The 15741-nt window shown below is 45.4% G+C and overlaps 1 long non-coding RNA gene across 1 annotated transcript; it reads right to left on the bottom strand.

Annotated features, from left to right (window-relative positions):
- Positions 1–8709: 8709 nt before the first annotated feature.
- Positions 8710–15293, bottom strand: LOC107121864. The gene is made up of 2 exons (XR_001482883.1): positions 15231–15293; positions 8710–9160 (listed from the first exon to the last, which is right to left on the bottom strand). It is a non-coding gene; the product is annotated as an uncharacterized LOC107121864 (long non-coding RNA).
- Between the last annotated feature and the right edge of the window lie 448 nt (positions 15294–15741).

Here is a 15741-nt window from a genome sequence, read left to right as displayed (position 1 = left end):
ATTTGGACTTCAATCCCACCCTCCCCACAAGCAGGCTCAGGGAGGGTTCCAGCAGTATAAATACAACATATAACACGATAAAAACCAGTTTAAACAACAATATAAAATAGCACAGAATCCTAAAATACCGAGTAAATCCTGATCAGATGTCTTAGGGATCAAGATGGAATTAAGAACCCAGGCCACTGACGGGAGAAGGGGGGCAGCCAGAGAGAGGAGACGTCCACCACCTCAACCAAAAGCCCGTTGGAAGAGCTCCATCTTGCAGGCCCTGCAGAATTGCAATAAATCCTGCGGGGCCCTGATCTCATATGGGAGCTCATTCCACCAGGTGGCCCTAGTCGAGGTGAGTCAGATGTCCCTGGGGCCAGGGACTACCAAAAGATGTTGATTAGTAGATCTCAGTGCTCTATGGGGCTCACAGAATCAGAGAGTTGGAAGGAGCCATAGTGACCACCTAGTCTAACCCCCTGTTCAATGCAGGATCAGCCTAGAGCATCTCTGACAAGTGTTCATCCAGCCGCTGCTTAAAGACTGCCACTCAGGGGAAGCTCACCACCTCCTGAGGTAGCCAATGTCACTGCTGAACTACTCTTACAGGGAGGATCCTAATATTCAGTGGGTATCTTTCCCCCCATAATTTAGACCCCTTATTACAAGTCCTATCTTCTGCTGCCAGCAGGAACAGCTGCCTGCTCTCCTTTAACTGATGGAGAGAGAGCAACCATGACTTCCGGTTTGTGGATTAGCGATGGTGGTCATTCTCCCCGGATCTCGGGGGAGCGACTTCCACACCAGCGGTATGGAGGGGTGCTACCTCAAGTAGCACTCACATGGAGCCTTTGTGATAGGCTCCAGGCCATAGGGCTTTTGAGGGGCAGCCTCTTCAATGGCTAAATGCCAGATAATTGAGGCTTCCCTCCACCCTGACGGTCCTGCTGCTGTGTGGCCCTCGGACACAAGCTGATTCGACTGGGACAAGCGCTGGAGATCGAGCGGAATATTGATTATTGTGAGCAAGGTCAGAGAATGACTGACAATGAATGTGAGTTCAAAATAAGCAAAATTTGAAAAACGAACTTCCCCCCCCCCCCGTGGGAAAAGCGGAGCACAAAAAGGGACGCCTCTTATGCAAATGGACAGATAAACATAACAAAGGGGACAGGGGGGAACAAGGAGCGATTTTGTTATGAGAGTCCTACTTGAGCGCTGACATCAAGGTGACGATTTTTTGAGTCAGCAAGAAGCGATTTGGAATTGTAAACAATTGTATAAAATGGCAGCCTCGTAAAGAAAGTTTAAAGCGAAACCAGGGGGTAGTCAGAGCCCAAAACTGGAAGAGGGAGCAGTCATCATGAAAATGTTAGCGGATATGCTCAAGCCGGTGATGGAGCAACTCGATGGTATTAACCAGCAACTGACTTCGCTGAATCAAAACTTCAAATTCCAGCAGCTCCAACTGGCAGAAAAGGAAAAGAAGGTGGAGCATATGATTGAGATAATTAAAGAGATAGACACCACAAACAAGAAAATGAAGAAAAGAATGGGGGAAGTTGAAGCAAAACAAAACTTCCAAGAAAACCGTTTGTTACGGCTACAAATGGAAAAAGCCAACATGATTTGCAGATTCCAGGGAGTTCCTGAATTGGCAAAAGAGGATCTGAGAAAGTTGCTCAGCGAGATCATTGCTCCAGCAATAGGCTCAAAAGTGGATGAAGTAGTAAAAGAGATGGAGACTGCTTATAGGGCATACTCCAATTATATTAAAGAAATAGCCTGCTTGGAGAAATTGTGGTCAGATTCTCAAGAAGACAGACCAGCGATGCTATTTTAAAAGTGACCTCAGCAACTCCACTGAGAATGGGGAATAAGAACATAAGAGATGCCAATGTTGGATCAGGCCAAAGGCCCATCCAGTCCAACACTCTGTATCACACAGTGGCCAGAAATACAAGTGCCATCAGGAGGTCCACCAGTGGGGCCAGGACATTAGAAGCCCTCCCACTGTTGACCCCCCCCCCCCAAGCACCAAGAATACAGAGCATCACCTGCCCCAGAGCCCCTATCTATACCTTCTGGCTAATAGCCACTGATGGACCTCTGCGCCATATGCTTATCTAATTCCCTTTTGAAGCCGTCCATGCTTGTAGCCGCCACCACTTCCTGTGGCAGTGAATTCCAGGTGTTAATCACTCTTTGGGTGAAGAAGTACTTCCTTTTATCCATTCTAACCCGACCGCTCAGCAATTTCATGGAGTGCCCATGAGTTCTTGCATTGTGAGAAAGGGAGAAAAGTACCTCTCCCTTCTATTTTCTTTGTAGTTTTGTAGTCTTATAAAAATAATAAAAAATATCCCTCCAGGGATTTAAAAGAGAGAGAGAGAGAGAGAGAGAGAGAGAGAGAGAGAGAGAGAGAGAGAGAAAGCGAGCGAGCGAGCAACCATGTCCCCCCTCAACCTCCTTTTCTCCAGACTGAACATTCCCAAGTCCCTCAGCCTTTCTTGTTAAGGTTTGGTCCCCTGATCATGTTATAGGCCTGAGGTCTCCAACCTTTTTGAACGTGCAGACGTGGCTGGAGTTCTACAACAGTGTGGTGGGCACAAAGACAAAATGGCTGCCACGAGAGGCAGTGCCCACCACAACATGGCTGCCGCGGGAGATGGAGCCTACCACAAAATGTCTGGGGGTGATGATGTCATGCATAACTCCAATCTTAACTCTTCTACAATTCAGGGAGAAGTTCTTTTTAACAGGATGCCCTTTAAAATGAACACATTGTATTAAAAATTTGTTGCAGGCACACAACTCGCCTTCGGTGACACGGTGGAAATCCTTGTGCTGAGGTGGAAGTTGTTGCCAAAGAATCTTTAAAAAAAAAAAAATCACCAGCCAATCATCATTCCAGTGGCCAGGGGTCATTTGGGGGGGGGACGCGGGGGATGCCATCCCCCCGGGTGAGGTGCCGGAGGGCAGGGCCTGGAGCTCCCTGCTGGTGCCCGCTGGAGGTCGCCGCCGGCTGTGGGGAGGACACACTTCCGGTGATGTCAGGGGGTGTGGCATATGCTAATGAGTTATGCTAATGAGTCCCCCTAGCTCTTTTTCTACGAAATGACCCCTGCCAGTGGCCAATCAGAAGTCCTGCTGGGCAGACGTCCCACCTGGCCCCATCCATGTAGTAGATTCACCACATCCTCCCAGTGTGTGTGGGATTCCCCAGTTTCTGGTGCTCCCCCTCCCCCCCGTGCTGGCCAGCTTCAGGTGGAGAAGTCGGGAATCAAACCTGGTTCTCCAGCTTAGAGTCCGTCACTATTAACCACTGCACCATGCTGTCCCTTTCCTATAATGCCTGGAGATGTGTGATACTAGAAGTGATGTGATGCTGCCAGCTGATGGCAACCACGTGTCCCTGTCCCCCGATTCCTACTGGTTGCCATCCAGTAGCTGGTAACCCTACCCAGCCCTGGTATTCAAAAATTTACCAGCCACTTTCTCCACCTCATCCAAAATTTGATAAGCTTCTGCCTTGCCTCTCCTTAGTTATCTATACTCTAAACAGTAAAATCCCAGACCCTTGAGATGTAGAATTGCAGGCATTAATGCTGGGGAGCAGTTTTGAGAACATAAGAGAAGCCAATGTTGGATCAGGCCAATGGCCCATCCAGTCCAACACTCTGTCACACAGTGGCCAAAACTACCAGGTGCCATCAGGAGGTCCACCAGTGGGGCCAGGACACTAGAAGCCCTCCCACTGTTTCCCCTCCCAAGCACCAAGAATACAGAGCATCACTGCCCCAGACATAAGAACATAAGAGAAGCCAATGTTGGATCAGGCCAAAGGCCCATCCAGTCCAACACTCTGTGTCACACAGTGGCCAAAAATACCAGGTGCCCTCAGGAGGTCCACCAGTGGGGCCAGGACACTAGAAGCCCTCCCACTGTTGACCCCCCCCCCCGCCAAGCACCAAGAATAAAGAGCATAATTTGCTTCAGACTGAGAGTCCCTATCTATACCTTGTGGCTAATAGCCACTGATGGAACTCTGCTGCATATGCTTATCTAATTCCCTCTTGAAGCCATCCATGCTTGTAGCTGCTACCACCTCCTGTGGCAGTGAATTCCACGTGTTAATCACTCTTTGGGAGAAGAAGAACTTCCTTTTATTCGTTCTAACCCGACTGCTCTGCAATTTCATTGAGTGCCCACGAGTTCATGTTCTTATGTTCCCTTGGGGCATCATGGCATCATGAAATTAGCTAGTCCAGGGGTCATTTCATAGAAAAAGAGGTGCAGGAGCTCATTAGCATAACTTATTTGCATGGGCCACACCCCCTGACATCACCGGAAGTGTGTCAGAAGGCAACACCCACCGCTCAGGCTCCACTGAACTGGTTTGGATTGCTAGCTATTGGGGAGGGGGGAACGTGCAGATCTGTCCTCGCAGAGGAGGGAGAGCTTGTACCTGAAAAAAACTTGGTCTTAAAGGTGCCACAGGACTGTTTTGGACCAGGGAGGTGGGGGGAGCTCTGCAGCTTACCTGGCTGCTTCTTGCTCTGACTGAGGGCTGCTGGGAGCAGGCGGTGGGACTTGTTGCATGTGCCTGCCCCCTGGGCTCTTTACTGCTGGAGCTCTGCTCCTGTGTGCTCCAGCAGGAAATGACTCCTGAGTCACTAATGGAGCCAAGCAGGATTTTTTTGGGTTTCCTCTGGTTGGCTGTTGGGGGACCTTTTTTTCACTTGCTTTGTGATGGCTCAATGAGGGTTGATCATCAACTTGAGGCCTGGTCTTCAACTTTGTGGGCCATAACTAGTCTCGGCAGGGATTGGGCAAAGTGAACACGATAGGTAGGGATGATCAGCAGGCACCCGAAGACATCCAAAAAGGTAGAGGGATTTCCAGAGGAGCCCATAACTGTCTGTGCAGCAGGTAAACCTGAACTCTGACATGCTGAGCAATATCTTTCCAATAAGGATGGGCACGAACCCCCCCCCCCCAAACGAACCCAGGTTCAAGCACGAACTAGGCCGGTTCATGAACCAGGGATTTGGGAGAATGTGTCTCCCATGTTTTTAATGGAGGTTCATGACTTTCGTGGGAGACACGTTCTTGGGCTTTGAAGGCATTTAAATGCCTTCAGATTTTACTTCCAGGTCTGGTGGGCCACCCAGAAGTGAGTTCTAAAGGCATTTATATGCCATCACGGTCCACCACTGGCCCATGGCCCCACCTGTGTCAGCTCCAAAGGCATTTAAATGCCTCCAGAACTTACTTCCAGGTCAGGCTACCTTTGGGTCCAGTTGGCTTGAGTGAGCTCTGAAGACCTTGATAGGCCTTTGGAGGTGAGTCAGGAGCCCCAACTCAAGTGAGTTCCCAGAGTGGGCTCTGAAGGCTTTTATAGCCCCACTTCCAGGTGAGGCCTGCCCACACAAAAGCCTGCCCATATAAGGGCATATAAAGCCTCTAAAAGCCTTCAGAGCCCACTCTCGCTCACTCGGGTCAGGGTGCCCAACTCGACTGAGCTCCTAGAGTGAGCCCACTCTCAGAGCCCCGACCCAGAGGTGGACTCTGAAGGCATTTAAATATCTTCAGAGCTCACGTCCAGTGGGGTGGCCTGACCCGAAGTGAACTCCAATGGCATTTAAATACCTTCGGAGCTCACTCGGGTGGGGCCACGGGCCATTGAAGGGCTCCAATGGCATTTAAAAGCCTTTGGGGGTTCACTTCCAGCTGGGGCTGTTCTACGAGTTCACAAACCCAATGAGCCATGAGCCACTTTGGGAAACAGAAAAGTTTGTGTAGGTCCGTGGTTCATTTGATCAAACGAATCACAAACCCCAACAAATCCACCATTTCCCCAGTTCGTGCCCATCCCTACTTTCCGAACCTGGTAGTGGTTGTCTGGTCCATCGGGGATGGGGATGGGTGCCTCTTGGCACATTGTGTGCCGGTGATGATAAACAAAGTCATCAGAAGACAGAGTTCTTTTTATAGTCAGATTTGTTGGAGATTTTAGTACAAGCAACAAGAATTGTGTACTCACTTAACGTGGCAAAGTATAATCTTATCTAACTAGAAGCTAATTTTGTAAGCATTGTGTATGACCACCATCTCATGGGTTTTTAGTTTTTCTTTACTTTCACCTGTAGTTTGTAGTTACCTTTCCTTGTTTCTTTGTAGTTTATAGAAAATGCAATTAAAAAATCCTCTACGGGGGAACAAAAAAAAAGATGAAGAAGATGCTAGCTATGTTTGGAGTCAGGCTGGGTCTGCCAGCCACAGGCTGGCTGTGTAGTACTGCCCACCTATTTTAATATGTTGGCATATTTAAATATGGTGCAGATCAGTTTAAGTAATTAAATAAACCAGTTAAACCCAAGCTGTTGTCATGTGTCTTCACTGAAGGGGAGCCTGGGGCAAATGCCAACAAGAGTTGTTCACCGTGTTCCAAACAGGTCTATTCAAGAATCAAAGGACAATCTGGTGTGCTCTTGTAAGCAAGTCGTTCGATCATAAATCTAAATGTCAATCACAGGTGGTTGTGTATTTTTGGTGAAGTTTGCAGGATTGCTGTTAAAAAGAACCTTTTTAAAAAGCATATTTCTTGATGGAAAATATATGACAAATAAATACCGTGTAGGGAAAAAAAAAGTTTGCTTGATGTTCATTTCACTTCAAGGCAACAGTCGAACGAACAGTCGAATGAACAATTTCAGACATCAACCAATGAGATTCTGTATTATGCATGATATGTCATAATACTTCAGATTTCAGTAATCCTGAGCCTGGTGCATTGCTTCAGAATGTTTTTATAAAAGCACTGCTGGATCAGACCAATGGTCCATCTAGTCCAGCATTCTGTCTCACACAGTTCCTCTGGAGGGCCAACAACATGTCATAGAGGCCAAAACCTTCCTCTGATGTGGTCTCCTGGTTCTTGGATTCAGAGGACTAGTGCCTCTGAATGTGGAGTTTCCCTTCAGTCACCATGGCTAGTAGCCATTGATAGATTTCTCCTCCAGGAATCTATCTAATGCCTTTTTAAAACTGTTTATTTCTGTGACCATCACTGTATCCTCTGACAGCGAATTTCACATTATAGTCACTCTCTGTGTAAAGTAGTGTTTCCTTTTTTCACCCTGAACCTACTGCCTATCAGCTTCATTTGATCCCCTTGACTTCTAGTATTTTGGGAGAGGATGAAAAAACTTCTTTGTCAGTCCTCCCCGCCTTGTTAGAGACTCCTGCCATCTCCCGCGTGCGGGAGCCCATCTAATTGGGTATAGCTAGGGGGGTGCATATGAATGCCCTATATCCTATTATGCACATAGGTAGTCCACCATTGGACTAACAGTGCCTGTGTTACTGCATTTATAGCTCTGCAATAAAAGTATAACCGTTCCTGAATGTGTGTACTTCGTTGTAAGCTGTGGGTTGTGACACTGGCCTGAAATCTCCTGGATATCCTCTGAAACCTTTTTTAAAGATGGGGGTGACATTAGCTACTTCCAGTCTTCAGGAATGGAGACAGATTTTAAGGAAAGATTACATATTTTTGTCAGGAGATCCACAAGTTCACATTTGAGTTCTTTCAGAACTCTCGGATGTATGCTATTTGGGCATGGTGATTTATCAGTTTTTAAATTGTCTATCAGTCATAGGACCTCCTCTCTCATCACCTCAATCTGACTCAGGTCTTTCAACACCCCTGCAAAAATCAGCGGTTCTGGAGTGGGCAAGCACTTCTCATCTTCCACAGTGAAGACAGAGGCAAAAAATGCATTCAGCTTCTCCGCCATTTCCCTATCATCCTTCAGTACTCCATTTACCCCTTGGTCACCCAAGGGCCCCACTGCCTCCCTGGCTAGTTTCCTTCTTCTAATGTATTTTAGTGCTTAGTAGATGTCTCTTTGTATGGACTATTAGCTCAAACTGTGTAATCTGCTTTGTGTCTCAGTGAGAAAGCTGGATAAAGGGGAACGGTGGCACAGTGGGTATTTCCCACTGTCTTACCATCCGAACTGTGTTAGTTCGAGCCCCACGCTGGTGTGAGCAGCCAGCCTGTTGTCCCCAGCTCATCGTCCACCCAGCGATTTGAAAGCTTCGGTGAGTAGATAAAATGGGAACCACTCCTTAGAGAGGGTGGGCACACCAATCTCCCTTGTGGGAGGGTGTTAGCTGACGGTCGGGACGTCCTAGTCAATGTTCGGAAAAAAGCGGAAGAACTTCTCGGCTACAAAAATCCCTGCAATGGATATTTCTGGCCAGGCGGTGGCAGTGTGGTGATTTGACATACGGGTCCTGAAGCCTGGTCGACAAGCAGCCATTCGGAAAATGACTGAGCAAATCCAGAAGACGTTTACACCGTGCAGTGACAGCGTGTGCAATTAAATGAATATATGTTGTCTTCCCTATCCCCTATGAACATAGTTAGTCCCCTGTCTAAAATGTGTAACTGTACATTGCTTTGAGCCCACTGGGGAAAGTGATTAATAAATTGAAAATATCATCATCATCATCATCATCATCATCATCATCATCATCATCATCATCATCATCATCATCATCATCATCATCATCATCATTATGAGAAATTTAGTAAGTCAAGAAAATAACTAATTAAATGAATAGATAGAATGCCACCCTCTTCAGGTGGCTGCTCCCTTTTTTTTTAAAGGCATAGCAGAATAGAAACAGGTAAACAAATCACATTTATGGGTGTGTGTTTTTTTTAATTTTTATTGTCACCATATATTCCTTTTTGACTTATTCTCTTATATAACTGTATGAGGAGGAAGGTGGTTGCCTCTGAAGACAATAAGAATGCCCATAAGGTGACTTTTTCCTATGAACCTTGTGAGCTTTAGAAGACTCCACCTTGCAACTGGAGAAAAGCTGGCTCAGCTTGCCAAACCTTCTAACCCTTCGAGGAAGGCAAGCAGTTTGAGCTCCAGCGGTGACGGGTCCACACGAAGCACTCAACACAGGTCCTGGGACGATGACCTTGCTGGGGGGCGGTTGTACGATCACCTGTGAATCTGGAAGCTTCGTGCAACATGACATTTGATGGACATTCGGCCCAAAGCAAGCCATTGTGGTGGAATGATCAGAAAGTTCGACAGCAAGAAGTGTGCAGAGTCATAAAGTTGCTCGTGGTTCTCTTCACCTATAGGAACAAAAGAGCAGCTCTATGGGATTAGACCAAGGAAAGATCCATTTTCTCCATCATCATAAGAACATAAGAGAAGCCAATGTTGGATCAGGCCAGTGGCCCATCCAGTCCAACACACTGCCACACAGTGGCCAAAAATACCAGGTGCCATCAGGAGGTCCAGCAGTGGGGCCAGGACACTAGAAGCTCTCCCACTGTTCCCCCCTCCAAGCACCAAGAATACAGAGTATCACTTGCCCCAGACAAAGAGTTCCTATCTATACCTTGTGGCTAATAGCCACTGATGGACTTCTGCTCTCCATATTCTTATCTAATTCCCTCTTCTTTTTTTTTGTTTAAAGTTTTTATTATTTTTTGTTAATAACATAAACTTTACATACATCAAATACTTTTTGCTTCTAAATTAATAAGAATAATTGCTAGCATTTCTAACATCTATTCCCTCCATACAGCATTCGTAAATCACCATGAGTCCGACCATTATAGCACAACTGCTACAACCTATAAATACAGCCATTTATGATAGATCTGTTTAGCAGGGAGAATATCATTCGTTACCATGTAGTCCAGCACAGGGGCCCATGTCCTAACAAATTTAGTGTAGGTTGGCGTGTTACTATTGTTTGTTCTTATCAGGGAGTCTGTAATTTTCGCCATTATAAATTGGTCCCAAATTTTTTCTTGCCATGTTGCAATCGTAGGGAGATGAGGAGACTTCCAAGCTGCTGCTATTGTTAACCTGGCTGAGGCTAATAACGTCGAGATAAGTTCCTTACTACCCCCTGTACCCAAATCTAATTCCCTCTGTACCTCTGTCTCCACCTGCTCTATCCCACGCATAATCTTGTAAACCTCAATCATGTCACCCCTCAGCCATTGTTTCTGCAAGCTTAAGAGCCCCAAGCTTTTTAACCTTTCTTCATAGGGGAAGTGTTCCAACCCTTTTATCATTCTAGTTGCCCTTTTCTGTACTTTTTCCAATGCTATAATATCCTTTCTGAGGTGTTGTTATCAGAACTGTACACAGTACTCCAAATGAGGTCGCACCATTGATTTATACAGGGGCATTATGATACTGGCTGATTTGTTCTCAATTCCTTTCCTAATAATTCCCAGAATAGCATTGGCCTTTTTTATTGCAGTCGCACACTGTCTCAACATTTTCAGTGAGTTCTCTACTACAACTCCAAGATCTCTCTCTTGGTCAGTCTGAGATATTGCAATAGCAGGGGACTTTGGGTGGTGCTACTGGAGGGGGTGGGGATATCCCCAATGTGATGATGTCACAGAAAAGTGATGTCATCACACTGGGGACCAGCACCCCCTGCTTCTTGCCAAAAGCACTGAGAGGGTATACATGGTATTTCTAAAGATCTTGCACCTCTATTAAAATGATTATGTATTTATGAGGTAAACTGAAGTTGCAGAAAACAGTGATGTTCCTGGGGTATACATGGTATTTCTAAAGATCTCTATTAAAATGATTATGTATTTATGAGGTAAACTGTAGTTGCAGAAAGCAGTGATGTTCCTGGGAGATAGCTAATACATGGAATTCACTGTGGCAGGAGGTAGTGGCGGCTACAAGCATAGACAACTTCAAGAGGGGATTGAATCAACATATGGAGCAGAGGTCCATCTGTGGCTATTAGACACAAGGTGTAGAGGGAACCTTATGTCTGGGCCAGTGATGCTCTGTCTTCTTGGTGCTTGGTGGGAGGGCTTCTGGAGTTCTGGCCCTGCTGGTAGACCTCCTGATGGCACCTGGGTTCTGGCCACTGTGTGACACAGAGTGTTGAACTAGATGGGCCATTGGACTGATCCAACATGGCTTCTGTTATGTTCTTATAGCTACGTATTTGCTTAAGGTAGTCACTTTTGAAGGGCATACATGATGAAACAGAGCACACTTGTTATACATTTCAAGAAGAAACCAGAAAGGGGCCATGATTCAACAATCTCTACAGAGGAAGATATGGAAGAGGAACTGGATGGGCAAGTCTATCTTGGATAATTTTTCAAGAGGGAATTAGATAAACATACGGAACAGAGGTCCATCAGTGGCTATTAGCCACAAAGTATAGATAGGGACTCTCAGCCTGGGACAAATGATGCTCTGTATTCTTGGTGCTTAGGGGGGGCAACAGTGGGAGGACTTCTAGTGTCCTGGCCCCACTGGTTGACCTCCTGATGGCACCTGGTATTTTTGGCCACCGTGTGACAGAGTGTTGGACTGGATGGGCCATTGTCCTGATCCAACATTGGCTTCTCTTATGTTCTTATGTATAAAGAGAAGGTGGAAGATCCTATCTGAATATGAATTCCTATAACAAGATAGATTCCCAAAGCTTTCTCTACATCTAGGTAACTTGGATTAGGCAGTCAGGAGATCCCTGGGGTTCTCAACAACAGAAATTATATTTAAAGAGAGAGAAATGGTTGAATTTCCAGAGGGAATAAACCAGTGTGCATTACTAGACTCTATCCTCAGCAAGGCCATAGACACAGCTAACAAATTAAAACATACCTTGAAAATCACATTTGGAAACCATTAAGACCAACCCTCCCCCAAAAGCTAAGATCATTAAAACACTTATAACCAGAACTAAAATACAAAGACAGAAGAACAGCAATTAAAACATTGGCGAGGAAGGGTGGGTCACTGAGGGAATGCCAAATGAAACAAAAAAAATGTCTTAATCCACTGGCAGAAGATGTCAACAGAAGGGGACAGACGAATCCCCCTTGGTGAGATTAATTTATGCAGTTATGTATGTATGTATGTAAAATATTTATATAGCTACTTTTCTCCTGGTTTTGGGCAACAGTAGTACAGAAACAATATTCATGTGGCACCATTATAAGCGAGACGGGGCAGTTCTGTAAAGCAGCCTGAGTTGTCTTAGGCCTCTCTGCTTGGTTCTCTCCCAGAAGGCTTTGCAGGAGGCTCTTCAGCCTGACCACGTGGCCTGCACTCTGCTCTAAAAGAACCGGTTACATTTCTGAGTTCCAGCCTCGAAGCCAAAACATCTAGATGTGAGGAACAGTGGCTCAAAGCTCCTGCCTTGACAGGGAGGGCGTCTTTGACCTAGTAATACAATGACTCTGGTCAGGGTCTTCTGGTCAAAAAAGGGAGGGGCCTGGGTATTGTCAGGACCATCCGATTTCTGGATTGACAGCTAATCTGGATTCTAAAGGTATTTAACACCAGTGTTAAAATGCTAAGGGCCCTCTTAGATAGGCATATGGAGCAGAGGTCCATCAGTGGCTATTAGCCACAATGTATAGATAGGGGCTCTGGGACAAGTGATGCTCTGTCTTCTTGGTGCTTGGGGGAGGGGGCAACAGTGGGAGGGCATCTAGTGTCCTGGCCCCACTGGTGGACCTCCTGATGGCACATGGGATTTTTGGTCACTGTGTGACAGAGTGTTGGACCGGATGGGTCATGGGCCTGATCCAACATTGGTGTCTCTTATGTTTTTATGTTCTTATGTTATGTTCTCTGCCAACACCCTGGTTAGGTCTTGCCAGAGCGGCTGGAATGCATTCCTAAATATAGAACAATTCCTAAGGGAATAATAAGTGCACTGTTTGTTTTTAAGTACTGGTTTGTCTGTTCCCGTCTGTAAAATGAATACTGAAATTGCTGCTTCCCTTGCTCGAAAGCCAGTTGAATCCGACTCTAGGGTTGCGTTGCTCATCTCCGTTTCAAAGCCGAAGAGCCAGCGCTGTCCAAAGACATTTCCATGGTCACGTGGCTGGCATGACTAAACACCAAGGTGCACGGAACGCTGTTACCTTCCCACTGAAGTGGTACCTATTTATCTACTTGCAATTTCTTGCTTTCGAACTGCTAGGTTGGCAGGAGCTGGAACTAGAGACGGGAGCTCACTCTGTCATGCGGCACCCGGGTCTCGAACTACTGAACTACAGACCTTCCACAGCCTGCAGTTCAGCGTCTTAACCACTTGAGCCACCGCAGAAAAGTGGTGAAGTATGTTTTTCCCAATAAATCACATATACTTTGGAACAGGTTTTTTTCCTCTCTCTCTCTCTCTCTCTCTCTCTCTCTCTCTCTCTCTCTCTCTCTCTCTCAAACTATGGGATTCCTGCCACTTTAAAAAAAACAACAACAACCTTCCTTGTCAAGCCAGGTGGGGAAGGGATGCCTAGGAAAAGCTCCTGGACACTTAATTCCCTCAACAATAAAATAATTAGATTAAAAGAAGAAGAAGAAGAAGATAAGAGATTGGATTTATACCCCACCCTTCACTACCCAAGGGAGCCTCAGAGCGACTTACAAACTCCTTTCCACTCCCCTCCCCACAACAGACACCCTGTGAGGTAGGTGAGGCTGAGAGAAACGGCTCTTTTTCAAGAACAGCTGTGCCAGAACTATGGCTTGCCCAAGGTCATCCAGCAGCTGCAAGTGGAGGAGTGGGGAATCAAACCCGGTTCTCCCAGATTAGAGTCCGTACACTTCACCAATACACCAAACTGGCCACAAACTGCCACAAGCAAACAGTAGAATAACATAATATAAAGTATTAAAATGCCCCTCCAAAAACACTGGCTGATTTCGCACTAGAGTTGCCTCGATGTTGCACCACCGTTTGCCCCAATACTATTGGTCAATTTCACACCCGAAGCTGCGAGGCTGCATTTTGACTCGCGGCTTCGCTCGATTTCCCCCGCAGTTTCGTGATCCTGTTTTTTGAGGATCACGAAACTGCGGAGGAAATAGGGCGAAGCCACAGGTCCAATGCAGCCCCGCGGCTTCGGGTGTGAAATTGACCAATAGTATCGGGGCAAATGGCGGCACAACATCGAGGCAGCTCTAGTGCGAAATCAGCCACTGTGTGCTCAATACCAGTCTGCTTTCCCTTTTCTGGCTACACCCAAACCTCCAACACTGCTTTACAATCTTATAAGAAATCCAGGAGTGTAGAACTCCATGTCATACATGAAATATTGCAAAAAATCTTTAAAAGTAATATATGTTTCGTACCAGAACTCTTTTTATTGAATATACTTTCGGAAAATTGTAAAAAAAAAAAAACCCAACAAGACTCTTATCTTATCTTGCATGTAGTTACAACTGCTAGAATATTGTATGCTAAATATTGGAGAAGAAAGGAGATTCCTTCCAAAGAAGAAATAATAAAGTACTAGAAACTGCTGAAATTGACAAATTAACTTTAATTTTGAAAGGCTATAAAGAGGAAAACTTTGAGGAATCATGGTCAAGACTTTACAATTGGATTGAGGAATATAACAGATGAAACCTATGCATAACCGAAACAGAGGACAACGAGAATATTTAAGATAAAATGTGCAAAGCTATGCTTAGTGATATCTGTTGTAGAAATAGTATTATTGAGAGATGTATGGATAACATAATCGATCATTCAAAAAGATGGAGAGATTCTCCCATTTAATGTTTGTTTTGTTTGTTTTTTTATGTCTGTTGTTACAAAAATTAAAATTTACTATTAAAAAAAAATAGAACTCCATGTCCTCTCCTGGAACACTATCGCAACAGCTGGGAGCAGCTATTGAAAAAGCCAGAGCCAGACCATTACAGGACAGGCCTCCGACACAGGAGGCTGTGACAATAAACTTTGCTAGGAAGAGTTAAGCTGCTACATTTGAACAGGGAGGGAGAGACAGTCCTTCACACATGTGGCTCTTCAGGAGCTTTGAAGGTGAGCAACATCACCTTGAACTGGACCCAGGAACAAATAAACAGACCTTGGAGGGAACTCAGAAGAATGGTACTGTTGTCTCACTGGGCTGGCTATAATAACAAACCGACTACCACACTTTGCACCAGCTGGATAGTCTTCAAGGGGGGCCCCATGTAAGGCATTTTACAGCACAAGACAGCCCAGAAATACAAATATCAGTGCAATCCTAAACTGAATTACACCAATCTAAGCCCATTGACTTCAACTGATTTAGAATGGGTGTAACCATTTAGGATGGTAATGGATATATCCCATCTCTCCAATGGCAGCCTTAGAATCAACACTGACCCTTCTAATGTCGAGCCAAAACGTCTTACCCGGTGACTGAAGAGATGCTGAGAGTTGGAAGTCCAGCCTAAGGATAGCCTAAGATGCTCAAGTGTGTTTATATACTTGCTGTGTGAGCCTTAACTGTAATAATACCCCAAACAAAACTGTTTGCTAACATAACTCCCAAATTGGCCTTTACATTTTTTGGACGTTATTGTATCATCCAAAGGAAATGACGGCATCTACCAAACGTATATAATTTCAAAATGAAATAATCCTTGGCGAACAATTGTAAAATTCAAATCTCTGAAGCCCCAAGCTACATCCTGAAGGAACAGGATGTAGCAGAGGTGGCAGTCTTGCTAAAGATAAGCTGGCCAAGCTCGGGCTCATATGACTATATACCGGCATTGTTATAATTTCATCGACCAGACAGGCAGCTATGAGAATGATTAAGAAACATATATTTAAGTAAGATTATAACAGTACAATCTGTACAGCACGGCATGTTTGCTCTACTCGGTTTACTGGTGTTCCTCTATCTGGTGAGCTTCCTGA

Source organism: Gekko japonicus, unplaced genomic scaffold (genome assembly GCF_001447785.1).
Source record: "Gekko japonicus isolate JY-2015 unplaced genomic scaffold, Gekko_japonicus_V1.1 scaffold1203, whole genome shotgun sequence".
NCBI lineage: Eukaryota > Metazoa > Chordata > Lepidosauria > Squamata > Gekkonidae > Gekko > Gekko japonicus.
This window is presented reverse-complemented; position numbering and strand designations above follow the sequence as displayed.